Genomic DNA, 19,164 nt, shown 5'->3' with positions numbered 1-19,164 from the left:
TGGAACCCACACTCGACAAGCTCCAATGTAAATACAGTATGGTGAACAATGGAACCCACACTCGACAAGCTCCAAGGTAAATACAGAATGGTGAGCAATGGAACCCACACTCGACAAGCTCCAAGGTAAATACAGCATGGTGAGCAATGGAACGCACACTCGACAAGCTCCAATGTAAATACAGTATGGTGAACAATGGAACCCACACTCGACAAGCTCCAAGGTAAATACAGTATGGTGAGCAATGGAACCCACACTCGACAAGCTCCAATGTAAATACAGTATGGTGAGCAATGTAAGCAACACTCGACAAGCTCCAATGTAAATACAGTATGGTGAACAATGTAACCCACACTCGACAAGCTCCAATGTAAATACAGTATGGTGAACAATGGAACCCACACTCGACAAGCTCCAATGTAAATACAGTATGGTGAACAATGGAACCCACACTCGACAAGCTCCAATGTAAATACAGTATGGTGAGCAATGGAACCCACACTCGACAAGCTCCAAGGTAAATACAGTATGGTGAGCAATGGAACACACACTCGACAAGCTCCAAGGTAAATACAGTATGGTGAGCAATGGAACCCACACTCGACAAGCTCCAATGTAAATACAGTATGGTGAACAATGGAACCCACACTCGACAAGCTCCAATGTAAATACAGTGTGGTGAACAATGGAACCCACACTCGACAACCTCCAATGTAAATACAGTATGGTGAACAATGGAACCCACACTCGACAAGCTCCAATGTAAATACAGCATGGTGAACAATGGAACCCACACTCGGCAAACTCCAATGTAAATACAGTATGGTGAACAATGGAACCCACACTCGGCAAACTCCAATGTAAATACAGTATGGTGAACAATGGAACCCACACTCGGCAAACTCCAATGTAAATACAGTATGGTGAACAATGGAACCCACACTCGGCAAACTCCAATGTAAATACAGTATGGTGAACAATGGAATCCACACTCGACAAGCTCCAATGTGAATACAGTGTGGTGAGCAAAGGAAGCCACACTCGACAAGCTCCAATGTAAATACAGTATGGTGAACAATGGAACCCACACTCAACAAGCTCCAATGTAAACACAGTGTGGTGAGCAATGGAACCCACACTCGACAAGCTCCAATGTAAATACAGTATGGTGAACAATGGAACCCACACTCAACAAGCTCCAATGTAAATGCAGTATGGTGAACAATGGAACCCACATTCGACGAGCTCCAATGCAAATACAGTATGGTGAACAATGGAACCCACACTCGACAAGCTCCAATGTAAATACAGTATGGTGAACAATGGAACCCACATTCGACGAGCTCCAATGCAAATACAGTATGGTGAACAATGGAACCCACACTCGACAAGCTCCAATGTAAATACAGTATGGTGAACAATGGAACCCACACTCGACAAGCTCCAATGTAAATACAGTATGGTGAACAATGGAACCCACACTCGACAAGCTCCAAGGTAAATACAGTATGGTGAGCAATGGAGCCCACACTCGACAAGCTCCATTGTAAATACAGTATGGTAAGCAATGGAACCCACACTCGACAAGCTCCAATGTAAATACAGTATGGTGAACAATGGAACCCACACTCGACAAGCTCCAATGTAAATACAGTATGGTGAACAATGGAACCCACACTCGACAAGCTCCAAAGTAAATACAGTATGGTGAGGAATGGAACCCACACTCGGCAAACTCCAATGTAAATACAGTATGGTGAGCAATGGAACCTATACTCGACAAGCTCCAATGTAAATACAGTATGGTGAGCAATGGAACCCACACTCGACAAGCTCCAATGTAAATACAGTATGGTGAACAATGGAACCCATACTCGGCAAACTCCAATGTAAATACAGTATGGTGAGCAATGGAACCCACACTCGACAAGCTCCAATGTAAATACAGTATGGTGAGCAATGGAACCCACACTCGACAAGCTCCAATGTAAATACAGAATGGTGAACAATGGAACCCACACTCGACAAGCTCCAATGTAAATACAGTATGGTGAACAATGGAACCCATACTCGGCAAACTCCAATGTAAATACAGTATGGTGAACAATGGAACCCATACTCGGCAAACTCCAATGTAAATACAGTATGGTGAGCAATGGAACCCATACTCGGCAAACTCCAATGTAAATACAGTATGGTGAGCAATGGAACCCACACTCTACAAGCTCCAATGTAAATACAGTATGGTGAACAATGGAACCCATACTCGACAAGCTCCAATGTAAATACAGTATTGCGAGCAATGGAACCCACACTCAACAAGCTCCAATGTAAATACAGCATGGTGAGCAATGGAACCCACACTCGACAAGCTCCAATGTAAATACAGTATGGTGAACAATGGAACCCACACTCGACAAGCTCCAATGTAAATACAGTATTGCGAGCAATGGAACCCACACTCAACAAGCTCCAATGTAAATACAGCATGGTGAGCAATGGAACCCACACTCGACAAGCTCCAATGTAAATACAGTATGGTGAACAATGGAACCCACACTCTACAAGCTCCAATGTAAATACAGTATGGTGAACAATGGAACCCATACTCGACAAGCTCCAATGTAAATACAGTATTGCGAGCAATGGAACCCACACTCAACAAGCTCCAATGTAAATACAGCATGGTGAGCAATGGAACCCACACTCGACAAGCTCCAATGTAAATACAGTATGGTGAACAATGGAACCCACACTCGACAAGCTCCAATGTAAATACAGTATGGTGAACAATGGAACCCATACTCGGCAAACTCCAATGTAAATACAGTATGGTGAGCAATGGAACCCACACTCGGCAAGCTCCAATGTAAATACAGTATGGTGAGCAATGAAACCCACACTCAACAAGCTCCAATGTAAATACAGTATGGTGAACAATGGAACCCATACTCGGCAAACTCCAATGTAAATACAGAATGGTGAACAATGGAACCCACACTCGACATGCTCCAATGTAAATACAGAATGGTGAACAATGGAACCCACACTCGACATGCTCCGATGTAAATACAGTATGGTGAGCAATGGAACCCACACTCGACATGCTCCAATGTAAATACAGAATGGTGAACAATGGAACCCACACTCGACATGCTCCGATGTAAATACAGAATGGTGAACAATGGAACCCACACTCGACAAGCTCCAAGGTAAATACAGTATGGTGAGCAATGGAGCCCACACTCGACAAGCTCCATTGTAAATACAGTATGGTAAGCAATGGAACCCACACTCGACAAGCTCCAATGTAAATACAGTATGGTGAACAATGGAACCCACACTCGACAAGCTCCAAGGTAAATACAGTATGGTGAGCAATGGAGCCCACACTCGACAAGCTCCATTGTAAATACAGCATGGTGAACAATGGAACCCACACTCGACCTGCTCCAATGTAAATACAGCATGGTGAACAATGGAACCCACACTCGACATGCTCCAATGTAAATACAGAATGGTGAACAATGGAACCCACACTCAACAAGCTCCAATGTAAATACAGTATGGTGAACAATGGAACCCACACTCGACAAGCTCCAAGGTAAATACAGTATGGTGAGCAATGGAGCCCACACTCGACAAGCTCCATTGTAAATACAGTATGGTAAGCAATGGAACCCACACTCGACAAGCTCCAATGTAAATACAGCATGGTGAACAATGGAACCCACACTCGACAAGCTCCAAGGTAAATACAGTATGGTGAGCAATGGAGCCCACACTCGACAAGCTCCAATGTAAATACAGTATGGTGAACAATGAAACCCACACTCGACAAGCTCCAAGGTAAATACAGAATGGTGAACAATGGAACCCATACTCGACAAGCTCCAATGTAAATACAGTATTGTGAGCAATGGAACCCATACTCGACAAGCTCCAATGTAAATACAGTATGGTGAACAATGGAACCCACACTCGACAAGCTCCATTGTAAATACAGTATGGTAAGCAATGGAACCCACACTCGACAAGCTCCAATGTAAATACAGCATGGTCAACAATGGAACCCACACTCGACAAGCTCCAATGTAAATACAGTATGGTGAGCAATGGAGCCCACACTCGACAAGCTCCATTGTAAATACAGTATGGTGAACAATGGAACCCACACTCGACAAGCTCCAAGGTAAATACAGTATGGTGAGCAATGGAGCCCACACTCGACAAGCTCCATTGTAAATACAGTATGGTAAGCAATGGAACCCACACTCGACAAGCTCCAATGTAAATACAGCATGGTGAACAATGGAACCCACACTCGACAAGCTCCAAGGTAAATACAGTATGGTGAGCAATGGAGCCCACACTCGACAAGCTCCAATGTAAATACAGTATGGTGAACAATGGAACCCACACTCGACAAGCTCCAAGGTAAATACAGTATGGTGAACAATGGAACCCACACTCGGCAAACTCCAATGTAAATACAGTATGGTGAACAATGGAACCCACACTCGGCAAACTCCAATGTGAATACAGTGTGGTGAGCAATGGAACCCACACTCGACAAGCTCCATTGTAAATACAGTATGGTGAACAATGGAACCCACACTCGACAAGCTCCAATGTAAATACAGCATGGTGAACAATGGAACCCACACTCGGCAAACTCCAATGTAAATACAGTATGGTGAACAATGGAACCCACACTCGACAAGCTCCAATGTAAATACAGTATGGTGAACAATGGAACCCACACTCGGCAAACTCCAATGTAAATACAGTCTGGTGAACAATGGAACCCACACTGGACAAGCTCCAATGTAAATACAGTATGGTGAACAATGGAACCCACACTCGACAAGCTCCAAGGTAAATACAGTATGGTGAACAATGGAACCCACACTCGGCAAACTCCAATGTAAATACAGTATGGTGAACAATGGAACCCACACTCGACAAGCTCCAATGTAAATACAGTATGGTGAACAATGGAACTCACACTCGACAAGCTCCAAGGTAAATACAGTATGGTGAACAATGGAACCCACACTCGGCAAACTCCAATGTAAATACAGTATGGTGAACAATGGAACCCACACTCGACAAGCTCCAATGTAAATACAGTATGGTGAACAATGGAACCCACACTCGACAAGCTCCAAGGTAAATACAGAATGGTGAGCAATGGAACCCACACTCGACAAGCTCCAAGGTAAATACAGCATGGTGAGCAATGGAACGCACACTCGACAAGCTCCAATGTAAATACAGTATGGTGAACAATGGAACCCACACTCGACAAGCTCCAAGGTAAATACAGTATGGTGAGCAATGGAACCCACACTCGACAAGCTCCAATGTAAATACAGTATGGTGAGCAATGTAAGCAACACTCGACAAGCTCCAATGTAAATACAGTATGGTGAACAATGTAACCCACACTCGACAAGCTCCAATGTAAATACAGTATGGTGAACAATGGAACCCACACTCGACAAGCTCCAATGTAAATACAGTATGGTGAACAATGGAACCCACACTCGACAAGCTCCAATGTAAATACAGTATGGTGAGCAATGGAACCCACACTCGACAAGCTCCAAGGTAAATACAGTATGGTGAGCAATGGAACACACACTCGACAAGCTCCAAGGTAAATACAGTATGGTGAGCAATGGAACCCACACTCGACAAGCTCCAATGTAAATACAGTATGGTGAACAATGGAACCCACACTCGACAAGCTCCAATGTAAATACAGTGTGGTGAACAATGGAACCCACACTCGACAACCTCCAATGTAAATACAGTATGGTGAACAATGGAACCCACACTCGACAAGCTCCAATGTAAATACAGCATGGTGAACAATGGAACCCACACTCGGCAAACTCCAATGTAAATACAGTATGGTGAACAATGGAACCCACACTCGGCAAACTCCAATGTAAATACAGTATGGTGAACAATGGAACCCACACTCGGCAAACTCCAATGTAAATACAGTATGGTGAACAATGGAACCCACACTCGGCAAACTCCAATGTAAATACAGTATGGTGAACAATGGAATCCACACTCGACAAGCTCCAATGTGAATACAGTGTGGTGAGCAAAGGAAGCCACACTCGACAAGCTCCAATGTAAATACAGTATGGTGAACAATGGAACCCACACTCAACAAGCTCCAATGTAAACACAGTGTGGTGAGCAATGGAACCCACACTCGACAAGCTCCAATGTAAATACAGTATGGTGAACAATGGAACCCACACTCAACAAGCTCCAATGTAAATGCAGTATGGTGAACAATGGAACCCACATTCGACGAGCTCCAATGCAAATACAGTATGGTGAACAATGGAACCCACACTCGACAAGCTCCAATGTAAATACAGTATGGTGAACAATGGAACCCACATTCGACGAGCTCCAATGCAAATACAGTATGGTGAACAATGGAACCCACACTCGACAAGCTCCAATGTAAATACAGTATGGTGAACAATGGAACCCACACTCGACAAGCTCCAATGTAAATACAGTATGGTGAACAATGGAACCCACACTCGACAAGCTCCAAGGTAAATACAGTATGGTGAGCAATGGAGCCCACACTCGACAAGCTCCATTGTAAATACAGTATGGTAAGCAATGGAACCCACACTCGACAAGCTCCAATGTAAATACAGTATGGTGAACAATGGAACCCACACTCGACAAGCTCCAATGTAAATACAGTATGGTGAACAATGGAACCCACACTCGACAAGCTCCAAAGTAAATACAGTATGGTGAGGAATGGAACCCACACTCGGCAAACTCCAATGTAAATACAGTATGGTGAGCAATGGAACCTATACTCGACAAGCTCCAATGTAAATACAGTATGGTGAGCAATGGAACCCACACTCGACAAGCTCCAATGTAAATACAGTATGGTGAACAATGGAACCCATACTCGGCAAACTCCAATGTAAATACAGTATGGTGAGCAATGGAACCCACACTCGACAAGCTCCAATGTAAATACAGTATGGTGAGCAATGGAACCCACACTCGACAAGCTCCAATGTAAATACAGAATGGTGAACAATGGAACCCACACTCGACAAGCTCCAATGTAAATACAGTATGGTGAACAATGGAACCCATACTCGGCAAACTCCAATGTAAATACAGTATGGTGAACAATGGAACCCATACTCGGCAAACTCCAATGTAAATACAGTATGGTGAGCAATGGAACCCATACTCGGCAAACTCCAATGTAAATACAGTATGGTGAGCAATGGAACCCACACTCTACAAGCTCCAATGTAAATACAGTATGGTGAACAATGGAACCCATACTCGACAAGCTCCAATGTAAATACAGTATTGCGAGCAATGGAACCCACACTCAACAAGCTCCAATGTAAATACAGCATGGTGAGCAATGGAACCCACACTCGACAAGCTCCAATGTAAATACAGTATGGTGAACAATGGAACCCACACTCGACAAGCTCCAATGTAAATACAGTATGGTGAACAATGGAACCCATACTCGGCAAACTCCAATGTAAATACAGTATGGTGAGCAATGGAACCCACACTCGGCAAGCTCCAATGTAAATACAGTATGGTGAGCAATGAAACCCACACTCAACAAGCTCCAATGTAAATACAGTATGGTGAACAATGGAACCCACACTCGGCAAACTCCAATGTAAATACAGTATGGTGAACAATGGAACCCATACTCGGCAAACTCCAATGTAAATAAAGGTATGGTGAGCAATGGAACCCACACTCGACAAGCTCCAAAGTAAATACAGTATGGTGTGGCGGGCACAAGGGCCAATAATTCGGCGCACCAGTGGGTGGCGCGAGCGTCCAGGTGGGGAACTGAAATACATGCCCCGCCTTTCGGCCTATCGGCCATGCCCGGGGGCAAGGCGTGGCCTCGGGACATATATGCAGGCTCTAAGCTCGAGCCCACCCAGTACTTATATGCGAGCTTGTAATAAAGACTCTTGTTTGTATCCACGCGTTGTGGCCTACCTCTCTGGCAATCGAGTCGTGTGTGCACAGCACCACACTGGTGACCCCGATTGGTTCAGCCATTGCTGACCCCCGAACGTGCCATGGCTACCAACGCCGTCGCAATCAAACTCCCGGAGTTTTGGGAAGCGCAAGCCGACGTTTGGTTTGTGCAGGCCGAAGCTCAATTCCAACTCCGGGGCATCACGGCGGAGGAGACCAGGTACTACCACGTGGTCCCCGCCCTCGGGCCCGGCACTGCCGCCCGCGTCGTGTCCATCCTTCGGCGCCCGCCGGGCGACCACAAGTACGAGGCACTCAAACGTCTCCTCCTCGCCATGTTCGGGCTCACGGAGGTCGAACGTGCCGACCCCCTCCTGGACCTTCCCGCCCTTGGCGACACACGACCATCCGTCCGGATGGATTTCATGCTGTCCCTGCTTGGAGACCAGTGCCCGGATTTCTTATTCCGAGCACTTTTCCTACGCCAGCTACCTGTACAGGTGCGCCTAGCGCTGGCCGGTTCCAAAATAACGGAACCCCGCACCCTGGCTGGAGAGGCCGACAAGTATTTCGCGGCCTGCGACACACGGTCGGTGTACGGTGCTGCTGTAGTGGATCCCGGCGCGGAGGCTACAGCGCCCCTGCTTCCCTCGTGGCCACTGCTACGCCACGCCCACTACCGCCACCGCCACCACCGCCGCCGGCACGGCCGCCGCGGGGGCCACCGCCGCAAACCTGGTGCTACGACCATGCCAGGTTCGGCCGCAAGGCTAAAACGTGCCGCCCGCCATGTTCTTTTGACCGGTCGGGAAACGACCGGGCCGGCGCTCACTTGCGGCCATGAGCGTTGGCCATTCCGGCAGCCTCCTGTTCATCATGGACACCTCGTCCGGGCGCCGTTTTCTTTGCGACACGGGAGCGCAGGTAAGCGTCCTCCCTGCCTCCGCGTCCGACAAGCAAGCCGCGGGCCGGGGCCCCGCTTTGCTTGCCGCCAATGGTACACCCATCCGCACATTCGGGAAGCGTTGCCTCTCACTGCGGTTTGGAGGGCAGCGCTTTCAATTGTCGTTCGTCACCGCCAGCGTGCCAATGGCCCTGTTCGGCGCGGACTTCCTATGTGTGCATGGGCTGTTGGTCGACGTTAAGCGCAGACGTCTCGTCCAGGCCCAAACCTTCAGCTCGCTCGCTTGTTCACTGAGTGGCTCGTTGAGCAGCTCACTGAGCGGCTCACCGAGCGGCTTGCCAAACGGCTTGCTGAAAGGTTCCGTCTCGGTGAGGTTAGTTTGTACGCTTCCGGCAGCGGACGAGTTTACCCGCCTCCTCGCCAGTTTCCCGGCCCTCACGCGGCCCACCTTTTCAGCGGTGGCCGTCAAACACGGGGTGGACCACCATATCCCCACGGTCGGGCCGCCGGTCAATGCCCGGGCATGCCGCCTCGACCCCACGAAGCTCGCCGTGGCAAAAGCGGGGTTCGCCACGCTGGAACGGCTTGGTATCGTACGGCGCTCCAACAGCGCTTGGGCCTCTCCTCTGCACATTGTGCCGAAGCCCGGCGGCGGATGGCGGCCGTGCGGTTACTACCGCCGGCTCAATGATGCCACCACCCCCGACCGCTACCCGGTCCCGCATATCCAAGACTTTTCTGCCCGGTTGGCAAACACGACCGTGTTCTCCAAGGTGGACCTCATCCGGGGCTACCACCAGGTCCCCGTACAACCAGACGATGTCCCAAAGACGGCCGTCATCACCCCCTTCAGCCTCTTTGAGTTCCTGCGGATGCCTTTTGGGTTGAAGAATGCAGCCCAGGCGTTCCAGCGGCTCATGGACGGCATCTTGCACGACTTACCTTTCATCTATGTCTACCTGGATGACATCCTAGTCGCGAGCGCGTCCCGGGAGGAGCACCTGCTCCACCTCCGCACGCTTTTCGAACACCTGGGCCAGCATGGCCTGATCATCAACCCCGCAAAGTGCCGCTTCGGCGTCGCCGCCATCGACCTCTTGGGGCACCGCATCACCAGGCACGGGGCCGTCCCTTTACCGGCCAAGGTGGAGGCCGTCAAGAGTTTTCTGTGCCCCCGCACGATCCAGGGGCTCCAGGAATTCCTGGGCATGGTCAATTTTTACCACCGCTTCGTGCCCCGCATCGCCCAGCTCCTCCGCCCCCTGCACAAGGCCCTCCGGGGGAAGCTGGGCAAAGATGACATCACCTGGTCGGAGCCGATGCCCGAGGCATTTGCGGGCGCAAAGCTGGCCTTGGCCAACGCCACCATGCTGGTGCACCCGGCGCCCGATGCACCGATCGCCCTCACCACCAACGCATCGGACTACGTGGTGGGCGCGGTGCACGAGCAGTGGGTGCATGGTGCTTGGCAGCCCCTGGCGTTTATTAGCCGGCAGCTTCGCCCGCACGAACGCCGTTACAGCACCTTCGACCGCGAGATCGACTATGCCCGGATGGCGGAGGACCAGACCGCCGACCCCGGCGTCCAGGCCTTGCGGACTGCCATCACGGGCCTCCGCGTCACCGAGGTGCCGTTCGACATCGCGGGCGCGGCCCTCCTGTGCGACATCTCCCTTGGCCGGCTTCGCCCCATCGTGCCCGCTGGCTGGCAGCACCCGGTTTTCGACGCCATCCACGGCCTGTCCCACCCGGGCACGAAGGCCTCCCAGAAGCTCGTCGCTGCGAAGTTCGTCTGGCATGGCCTCAGGAAGGACGTCCGCGACTGGGCCAGGACGTGCCTCGCGTGCCAGCGCGCAAAGGTCCACCGCCACACCCAGGCCCCGTTGGCCCCATTTACGGTGCCCGAGCGTCGGTTCGACCACGTCCACGTCGACTTGGTGGGACTTCTGCCCCCCTCACGGGGGTTCACCCACCTCCTCACCATGGTGGACCGCACCACACGGTGGCCGGAGGCCATGCCATTGGCGGCGACGTCTGCGGCTGATGTGGCGCAAGCCTTCATCGCCACTTGGGTTGCCCGGTTCGGTGCCCCCTCGGACATCTCGTCCGACCGCGGCCCCCAGTTCACCTCGAAGCTCTGGGGCATGGTGGCGCAAGGGCTCAGCGTCAAACTGCACCGCAGCACGGCCTACCACCCCCAGGCCAATGGCCTGTGCGAGCGCTTTCATCGCTCGATGAAGGCCGCGCTCCAGGCCAGCCTCCGCGACGGCAGCTGGGCCGACAGGCTCCCCTGGGTCCTGCTGGGCCTCAGGACGGCGCCCAAGGATGACCTGCATGCGTCCTCGGTGGAGCTGGTCTTTGGACAACCGCTGCGGGTACCAGCCGAATATATCCCCGACTCCACGGCTCCTTGGTCCGTGGCGCAACAGCGCTCCACCCTGCAGGAGACCGCCCTGAGGTTCGCCCCGGTGCCGACGGCACACCACGGTTGCCCGTCCTCCCACGTCGCCCTGGAGCTTCGCACGGTGGAGTACGTTTTCGTCCGGCACGACGCCCACCGGGCACCGCTACGGCCCCCGTACGACGGGCCCTTCCACGTGCTGGAGACTGGGCACAAACATTTCACCGTGGACATCGGCGGTGCCCCGGATCGTATCTCCGTGGACCGCCTCAAGCCGGCCCACCTCGATCTGGACCACCCCCCGCAAGCAGCTCTGCCTCCGCGTCGAGGCCGCCCCCCGGCGCTCAGACCCCCGGCACCCCCTACCCCTGCCGTCCCGCTACCCCCAGCCCTGCACGCATCGCCAGGGGGCGTTTCGCCCGGGTCATTCGGCTTCCCCGCAAGCTCACCCTTCAGGTGCGCGGGTATTCTGTGGGGTGGGGGGGGGGGCGTGTGGCGGGCACAAGGGTCAATAATTCCGTGCACCAGTGGGTGGCGTGAGCGTCCAGGCGGGGAACTGAAATACATGCCCCGCCTTTCGGCCGATCGGCCACGCTCGGGGGCAAGGCGTGGCCTGGGCACATATATGCGGGCTCTAAGCTCGAGCCCGCCCAGTGCTGATATGCGAGCTTGTAATTAAGACTCTTGTTTGTATCCACGCGTTGTGGCCTACCTCTCTGGCAATCGAGTCGTGTATGCACAGCACCACAGTACCAACAAAAAAAGAAGAGGGGGGGGAGGGTGACACTCAAGGGTGAGAAGCAAGAAATAAGGTTTTCACCAACCATTGATGGGGCATTTTGGAGAACACTCAATAAATTGTAACAAGACCATTGAGGTTAAAATGTTGGGGGGTGGGGGGGGGGATTTCATATTTTGTGCCGCACCCAGTAAAGTGTGTGTGAGTGTGAGTGTGTGTGTGTTCTCTCACCCTCCTCGGATTTCTGCCCATGCCTGAATAGTTACTTAGAAGGGTAGGCCTACATTCTTGGAAGGTGATATTTATTATACAGATCAGATTATGTTGCATGATTTCTTTTGCGGATGATATATATATATATATATATATATATATATATATATATATATATATGTCTCCAGGTCAGTAAAATATATTTTCTGCATGTGTCTGGGCTTTGATTTCTATCCTTTCCTCTCTCAATTTGCCTTTCCTTTTTTTAGCTGTTAGCCTCTCTTCTCCCTCTCTATTTCTCCGTCCTACCTCTCCCCGTGTCACGATACAGCCTGCACTAATTTCTCTCTCTTTCTCTCCCTTTCTTCTATCTCATCTCTCTTCTTATTTTGTGTAATTTCACTTGTGATAAAAAGAAATTGTCTTTTTCATGGCTAATGTATCATCACCTTACTCTCCGCCCCGCCCCTCTCCTCTACCTCCTACTCCGCGATCGATACAGAGGAGATCTTCGAACTATAGCCAAGAAAGCAGCCCGAATCCCGCTTGCTTGCTAAAATGGCCGCCGTTCTGCTCCATTCCGTACTTCACCGAATTGAACGCGGTTGCGCACGAGTGGCCTATCTTGATCCGCTTTACGATCTTTGGTCACGACTCACGACGAGCAGTTCTAAGCCACATGGCCCTAATCTTTCCACGTCCATCACAGAGGCTATCATTGATCCCATTGAATGTGGCACTGACTGGGTCAAACTTGGACCGACCCACAAAAATGGAAGATTCCAGTGTTGTTGCAGAAGGATGACGACAACAGATGCCCAAGAGGAAGAGCAGCTGAGTGGGTGGAACTCACACAGCACTCAGAGTGAGTTTACCTTCGGAACAAATGAGTGTTCTGGGGTGGGATGCACTCGGCCTCGTGTTGGTGTGTGGGAGCGCTCAGTTTCGTGTTGTTGTGTGGGAGTATTCGGCCTCGTGTTGGTGTGTGGGATGCACTCGGCCTCGTGTTGGTGTGTGGGAGCGCTCCTTCTCGTGTGAATGTGTGGGAGCGCACGGCCTCGTGTTGGTGTGTGGGAGCGCACGGCCGCGTGTTGGTGTGTGGAGCGCTCGGCCTCGTGTTGATGTGTGGGAGCGCTCCTTCTCATGTGGATGTGTGGGAGCGCTCGGTCTCGTGTTGATGTGTGGGAGCGCTCCTCGTGTGGATGTGTGGGAGCGCTCGGTCTTGTGTTGGTGTGTGGGAGCGCTCAGTCTTGTGTTGATGTGTGGGAGCGCTCGGTCTTGTGTTGGTGTGTGGGAGCTCTCCTTCTCGTGTTGGTGTGTGGGAGCGCTCGGTCTCGTGTTGATGTGTGGGAGCGCTTGGTCTTGTGTTGGTGTGTGGGAGCACTCGGTCTTGTGTTGGTGTGTGGGAGCGCTCGGTCTTGTGTCGGTGTGTGGGAGCGCTCCTTCTCGTGTGGATGTGTGGGAGCGCTCGGTCTCGTGTTGGTGTGTGGGAGCGCTCCTTCTTGTGTGGATGTGTGGGAGCGCTCGGTCTCGTGTTGGTGTGTGGGAGCGCTCCTTCTCGTGTGAATGTGTGGGAGCGCTCGGTCTCGTGTTGGTGTGTGGGAGCGCTCGGTCTCGTGTTGGTGTGTGGGGGCGCTCGGCCTCGTGTTGGTGTGTGGGAGCGCTCGGCCTCGTGTTGGTGTGTGGGAGTGCTCGGTTTTGTGTTGTTGTGTGGGAGCACTGCTTCTCGTGTTGATGTGTGGGAGCGCTCGGCCTCGTGTGGATGTGTGGGAGCGCTCGGTCTCGTGTGGATGTGTGGGAGCGCTCGGTCTCGTGTGGATGTGTGGGAGCGCTCGGTCTCGTGTTGGTGTGTGGGAGTGCAGGGCTTCGTGTTGGTGTGTGGGAGTGCTCGGTCTTGTGTGTATGTGTGGGAGCGCACGGCCTCGTGTTGGTGTGTGGTAGCACACGGCCTCGTGTTGGTGTGTGGAAGCGCACGGCCTTGTGTTGGTGTGTGGGAGCGCTCGGCCTCGTGTGGATGTGTGGGAGCGCTCCTTGTGTGGATGTGTGGGAGCGCATGGCCTCGTGTTGGTGTGTGGGAGCGCACGGCCTCGTGTTGGTATGTGGGAGCGCACGGCCTCATGTTTGTGTGTGGGAGCGCACGGCCTCGTGTTGGTGTGTGGGAGCGCTCGGCCTCGTGTTGGTGTGTGGGAGCGCTCGGTCTAGTGTGCATGTGTGGGAGCACAGGCAGGACCTTGTGTTGGTGTGTGGGAGCGCTCGGTCTCGTGTGGACGTGTGGGAGCGCACGGCCTAGTGTTGGTGTGTGGGAGCGCTCGGTCTCGAGTGGATGTGTGGGAGTGCATGACCTGTTTGTGTGTGGGAGCGCTCGGTCTCGTGTGGATGTGTGGGAACGCTCGGTCTCTTGTGGATGTGTGGGAACGCTCGGTCTCGTCTTGGTGTGTGGGAGCGCTTGGCCTCGTGTGGATGTGTGGGAGCGCTCCTTCTTGTGTGGATGTGTGGGAGCGCACGGCCTCATGTTGGTGTGTGGCAGCCCTCGGTCTCGTGTTGGTGTGTGGGAGCACTCGTTCTCGTGTTAGTGTGTGGGAGCGCTCGGTCTCGTGTTAGTATGTGGGAGCGCACTGCCTCGTGTTGGTGTGTGGGAGGGCTCGGTCTCGTGTTAGTGTGTGGGAGCGCACTGCCTCATGTGGATGTGTGGGAGCACTCCTTCTCGTGTTGATGTGTGGGAGCGCTCGGTCTCGTGTGGATGTGTGAGAGCGCTCGGTCTCGTGTGGATGTGTGGGAGCGCTCGGTCCCGTGTGGATGTGTGGGAGCGCTCGGTCTCATGTGGATATGTGGGAGTGCTCGGTCTCGTGTGGATGTGTGTGAGCACTCGGTCTCGTGTGGATGTGTCTGAGTGCTCGGTCTCGTGTTGGTGTGTGGGGGCGCAGGACTTCGTGTGGATGTGTGGGAGCGCTCGGTCTCGTGTTGGTGTGTGGGAGCGCTCCTTCTCGTGTGGATGTGTGGGAGCACTCGGTCTCGTGTTGGTGTGTGGGAGCGCTCCTTCTCGTGTGAATGTGTGTGAGCGCTCGGTCTCGTGTTGGTGTGTGGGAGCGCTCGGTCTCGTGTTGGTGTGTGGGAGCGCTCGGCCTTTTGTTGGTGTGTGGGAGGGCTCGGCCTCGTGTTGGTGTGTGGGAGCGCTCGGTCTTGTGTTGTTGTGTGGGAGCACTCCTTCTCGTGTTGATGTGTGGGAGCGCAGGGCTTCGTGTTGGTGTGTGGGAGCGCTCGGTCTTGTGTGTATATGAGGGAGCGCACGGTCTCCTGTTGGTGTGTGGGAGCACACGGCCTCGTGTTGGTTTGTGGAAGCGCACGGCCTTGTGTTGGTGTGTGGGAGCGCTCGGCCTTGTGTCGATGTGTGGGAGCGCTCCTTGTGTGGATGTGTGGGAGCACATGGCCTCGTGTTGGTGTGTGGGAGCGCACAGCCTCGTGTTGGTGTGTGGGAGCACACGGCCTCATGTTTGTGTGTGGGAGCGCACGGCCTCGTGTTGGTGTGTGGGAGCGCTCGGCCTCGTGTTGGTGTGTGGGAGCGCTCGTTCTAGTGTGGATGTGTGGGAGCACAGGCAGGACCTTGTGTTGGTGTGTGGGAGCGCTTGGTCTCGTGTGGATGTGTGGGAGTGCATGACCTCGTGTTTGTGTGTGGGAGTGCTCGGTCTCGTGTGGATATGTGGGAACGCTCGGTCTCGTGTGGATGTGTGTGAACGCTCGGTCTCGTGTTGGTGTGTGGGAGCGCTCGGCCTCGTGTGGATGTGTGGGAGCGCTCCTTCTCGTGTGGATGTGTGGGAGCGCACGGCCACGTGTTGGTGTGTGGCAGCCCTCGGTCTCGTGTTGGTGTGTGGGAGCGCTCGGTCTCATGTTAGTGTGTGGGAGCGCTCGGTCTCGTGTTAGTGTGTGGGAGCACACTGCCTCGTGTTGGTGTGTGGGAGCCCTCGGTCTCGTGTTAGTGTGTGGGAGCGCACTGCCTCATGTGGATGTGTGGGAGCACTCCTGGTGTTGATGTGTGGGAAAGCTCGGTCTCGTGTTGGTGTGTGGGAGCGCTCGGTCTCGTGTGGTTGTGTGAGAGCGCTCGGTCTCGTGTGGATGTGTGGGAGCGCTCGGTCCCGTGTGGATGTGTGGGAGCGCACGGTCTCCTGTGGATGTGTGGGAGCGCTCGGTCTCGTGTGGATGTGTGGGAGCGCTCGGTCTCGTGTGGATGTGTGTGAGCGCTCGGTCTCGTGTGGATGTGTCTGACCGCTCGGTCTCGTGTTGGTGTGTGGGGGCGCTCGGTCTTGTGTTGGTGTGTGTGGAGGCGCTCGGTCTCGTGTTGGTGTGTGGGAGCGCTCGGTCTCGTGTTGGTGTGTGTGGGGGCGCTCGGTCTCGTGTTGGTGTGTGGGAGCGCTCGGTCTCGTGTGGATGTGTGGGAGCGCTCGGTCTCGTGTGGATGTGTGGGAGCGCTCGGTCTCATGTGGATGTGTGGGAGCGCTCGGTCTCGTGTTGGTGTGTGTATGCTGTAGCTCCTCCACAAAGAATAGACCGGTCAAGGCCTGTACCCCAACTAGTTCTGTATAAATGTCCTTGGTGAAATCCATCCATGACAATCCCAATGTTTCAAATGGTCCAACAAAGATCAATATCGTTGATGATGATCATTTTATGTCCGTTTGTCCTTTCGTCCAGCCTTTTTAAAAACATTTAATTTGTCAACCAGAGCTGACGTCATAACCCACAAAATTCAAATGTGAGAGAAATCAAACTTTCAATGGAAGTTCTCGGTGCCCTCTCCAAGACCTGTGTAGTCGAAAGTGGCAATTAGATGAAATCTTCAATCAGAGTAAAATAAAAGATGAAGATTGCTGTGAAGGATCCACTTTTGATATTTTTTTATTTTATTTAAAAAAAAAAATGTTTGTATACAGAGTCGAGGCTCGTGAAAGAGCTAACATTTATCAAACAAACAAGCAAACAAAGTATATAAAAAGGGGAGCGGTCGACAAGATGGGGAGAGAAGGGGAGGAAGCACACAAACACAACATTTGAGAGCAGGGACATCGGGAGATGTGTGGGAGGGAGAGGGCCTGGGGGGAGGCAGGATAGGTATAAAACGCAAGGACACCAAGGACTTCCAAGAAAGAAGTCGGCACCTCAAAAAGGTGGATTTGGGGTGAAATTAGCGGGGGTAGAAAAGATCAAGGTTTTGGATGGGGGAAGATAAGAGATGGTGGTGAACAGCCGTTTTAAAGACCCGGAGGGAGGAGTGGGATTGAAGAGAGTGAGGGAGTTTGTACCAGAGGCGGGAGAAAAGAGGAATGAAGGAGTGAAGGTGAGCAGAGTCTTGATTTTGGCAGTTTAACCATAAGAGGGTTGCAGGCAGATCTTGTGTGACCTGTAGGAATATTTGGGGGACAGAGTCCAGAGAGAGCTGGGGGAGCAAGGCCGGAGAGGAGTCGGTAGAAGACGGAAAGACCACCAACCTGCCTGCGGTAGGTAAGTGAAAGGCCCTCGGAGATAGCGTCATCGCGGGAGATTCCAATGATTCTGAACGCTTTGGTTTCAACAGCGTGAAGACGAGCTAGGTGTGAGGCAGGAGCACCAGCCCAGAGGGGAGAGCAGTACTCCATTGAGCTGCGGCTGAAAGCCTTGTATGTGGTGAGGAGCTCAGGTGTGCCAAGGAAGGACTTCGCACGACGGAGGATGCCCAGTCGGCGACTGGCTTTGGAGGCCAGCTTGGAAATGTGGTTTTCCCAGGAAAGATCATGGCAGATAGTGAGACCCAAAAGCTTGAGTGACAGAACTTCTTGGAGAGGATTATTCAGAAAGTAGATGGGAGGGTTGTCCAGTCAGTCTTTTCGGAGAGACATCGTAAGAGTGTGAGATTTGTCAGGATTGAAAGACATGTTCCACTTGTTTGCCCAGTCTGTGATTGTGTCCAGGTCTGCAGAGAGTGAGGAGGCTGCAGACTGCCGATCTGAGGGATGAGGAATGGAGCAGCAGAGAGTGGAGTCATCAGTAAAGAGATAGAGAGGATTTTCAAGAGAGTCGGAGAGATCATTGATGAAGACCAGAAAGAGCACAGGGCCCAGAACACTGCCTTGGGGAACTCCAGCCTGAACAGGAAGAGGAGATGAGAGAAACCCATTCAGGGCCACACGTTGACTACGACTAGAGAGGAAGTCCGCAGCCATGCGTGGAGATTTCCATGGATACCAAAGGAGGAGAGTTTGGTGAACAGAGCGGTGTGCCAGACCGTATCGAAGGTCTGTCACCATGAAAACTTTATGATATGTTTTCCATGAAAACATATGATATGTTTTCAGAGTAAAATAAAAGATGAAGATGGCTGTGAAGGATCCACTTTTGATATGACATGTTTTATATATACAGTATATCTGATATATATATATACAGACTTGGCATTTAATATGGAATATATTTTTTTTCTTCACTTGGATTTACTTTCTTAACTCAGTATATCAATCTGGTGAGTTTCTTTTACACTTTGGTGATTTATTTGTTAAAAGAACCATAATAATAATAATCATTCATTTATTTTGTATAGCGCTTTTGAAGAAGCCCAAAGGCGCTTTGACAGAGTGCAAAACATAATGCATAACAGTACATGAAAACAACAATTGCAAAAAGACAAGAATCAATAGGGAAATATTTAAAGCAAAAGGAGGGAGAAGTGATAGTCAGGGGTTAAATGCTGTGGGTTAAATGTTGAATGCAGTGTTGAACAGGTGGGTCCTTAGTGATGTTTTGAATGTGGTGAGTGAGGAGTCTGATGGTGTGAGGTAGTGAGTTCCAGAGGGTGGGAGCAGCGATGGAGAAAGCTCTGTCCCCCCAGGATCTGAATTTGGTCCG

Source organism: Myxine glutinosa, chromosome 11 (assembly GCF_964187855.1).
Source record: "Myxine glutinosa chromosome 11, kmMyxGlut1.1, whole genome shotgun sequence".
NCBI lineage: Eukaryota > Metazoa > Chordata > Myxini > Myxiniformes > Myxinidae > Myxine > Myxine glutinosa.
This window is presented reverse-complemented; position numbering follows the sequence as displayed.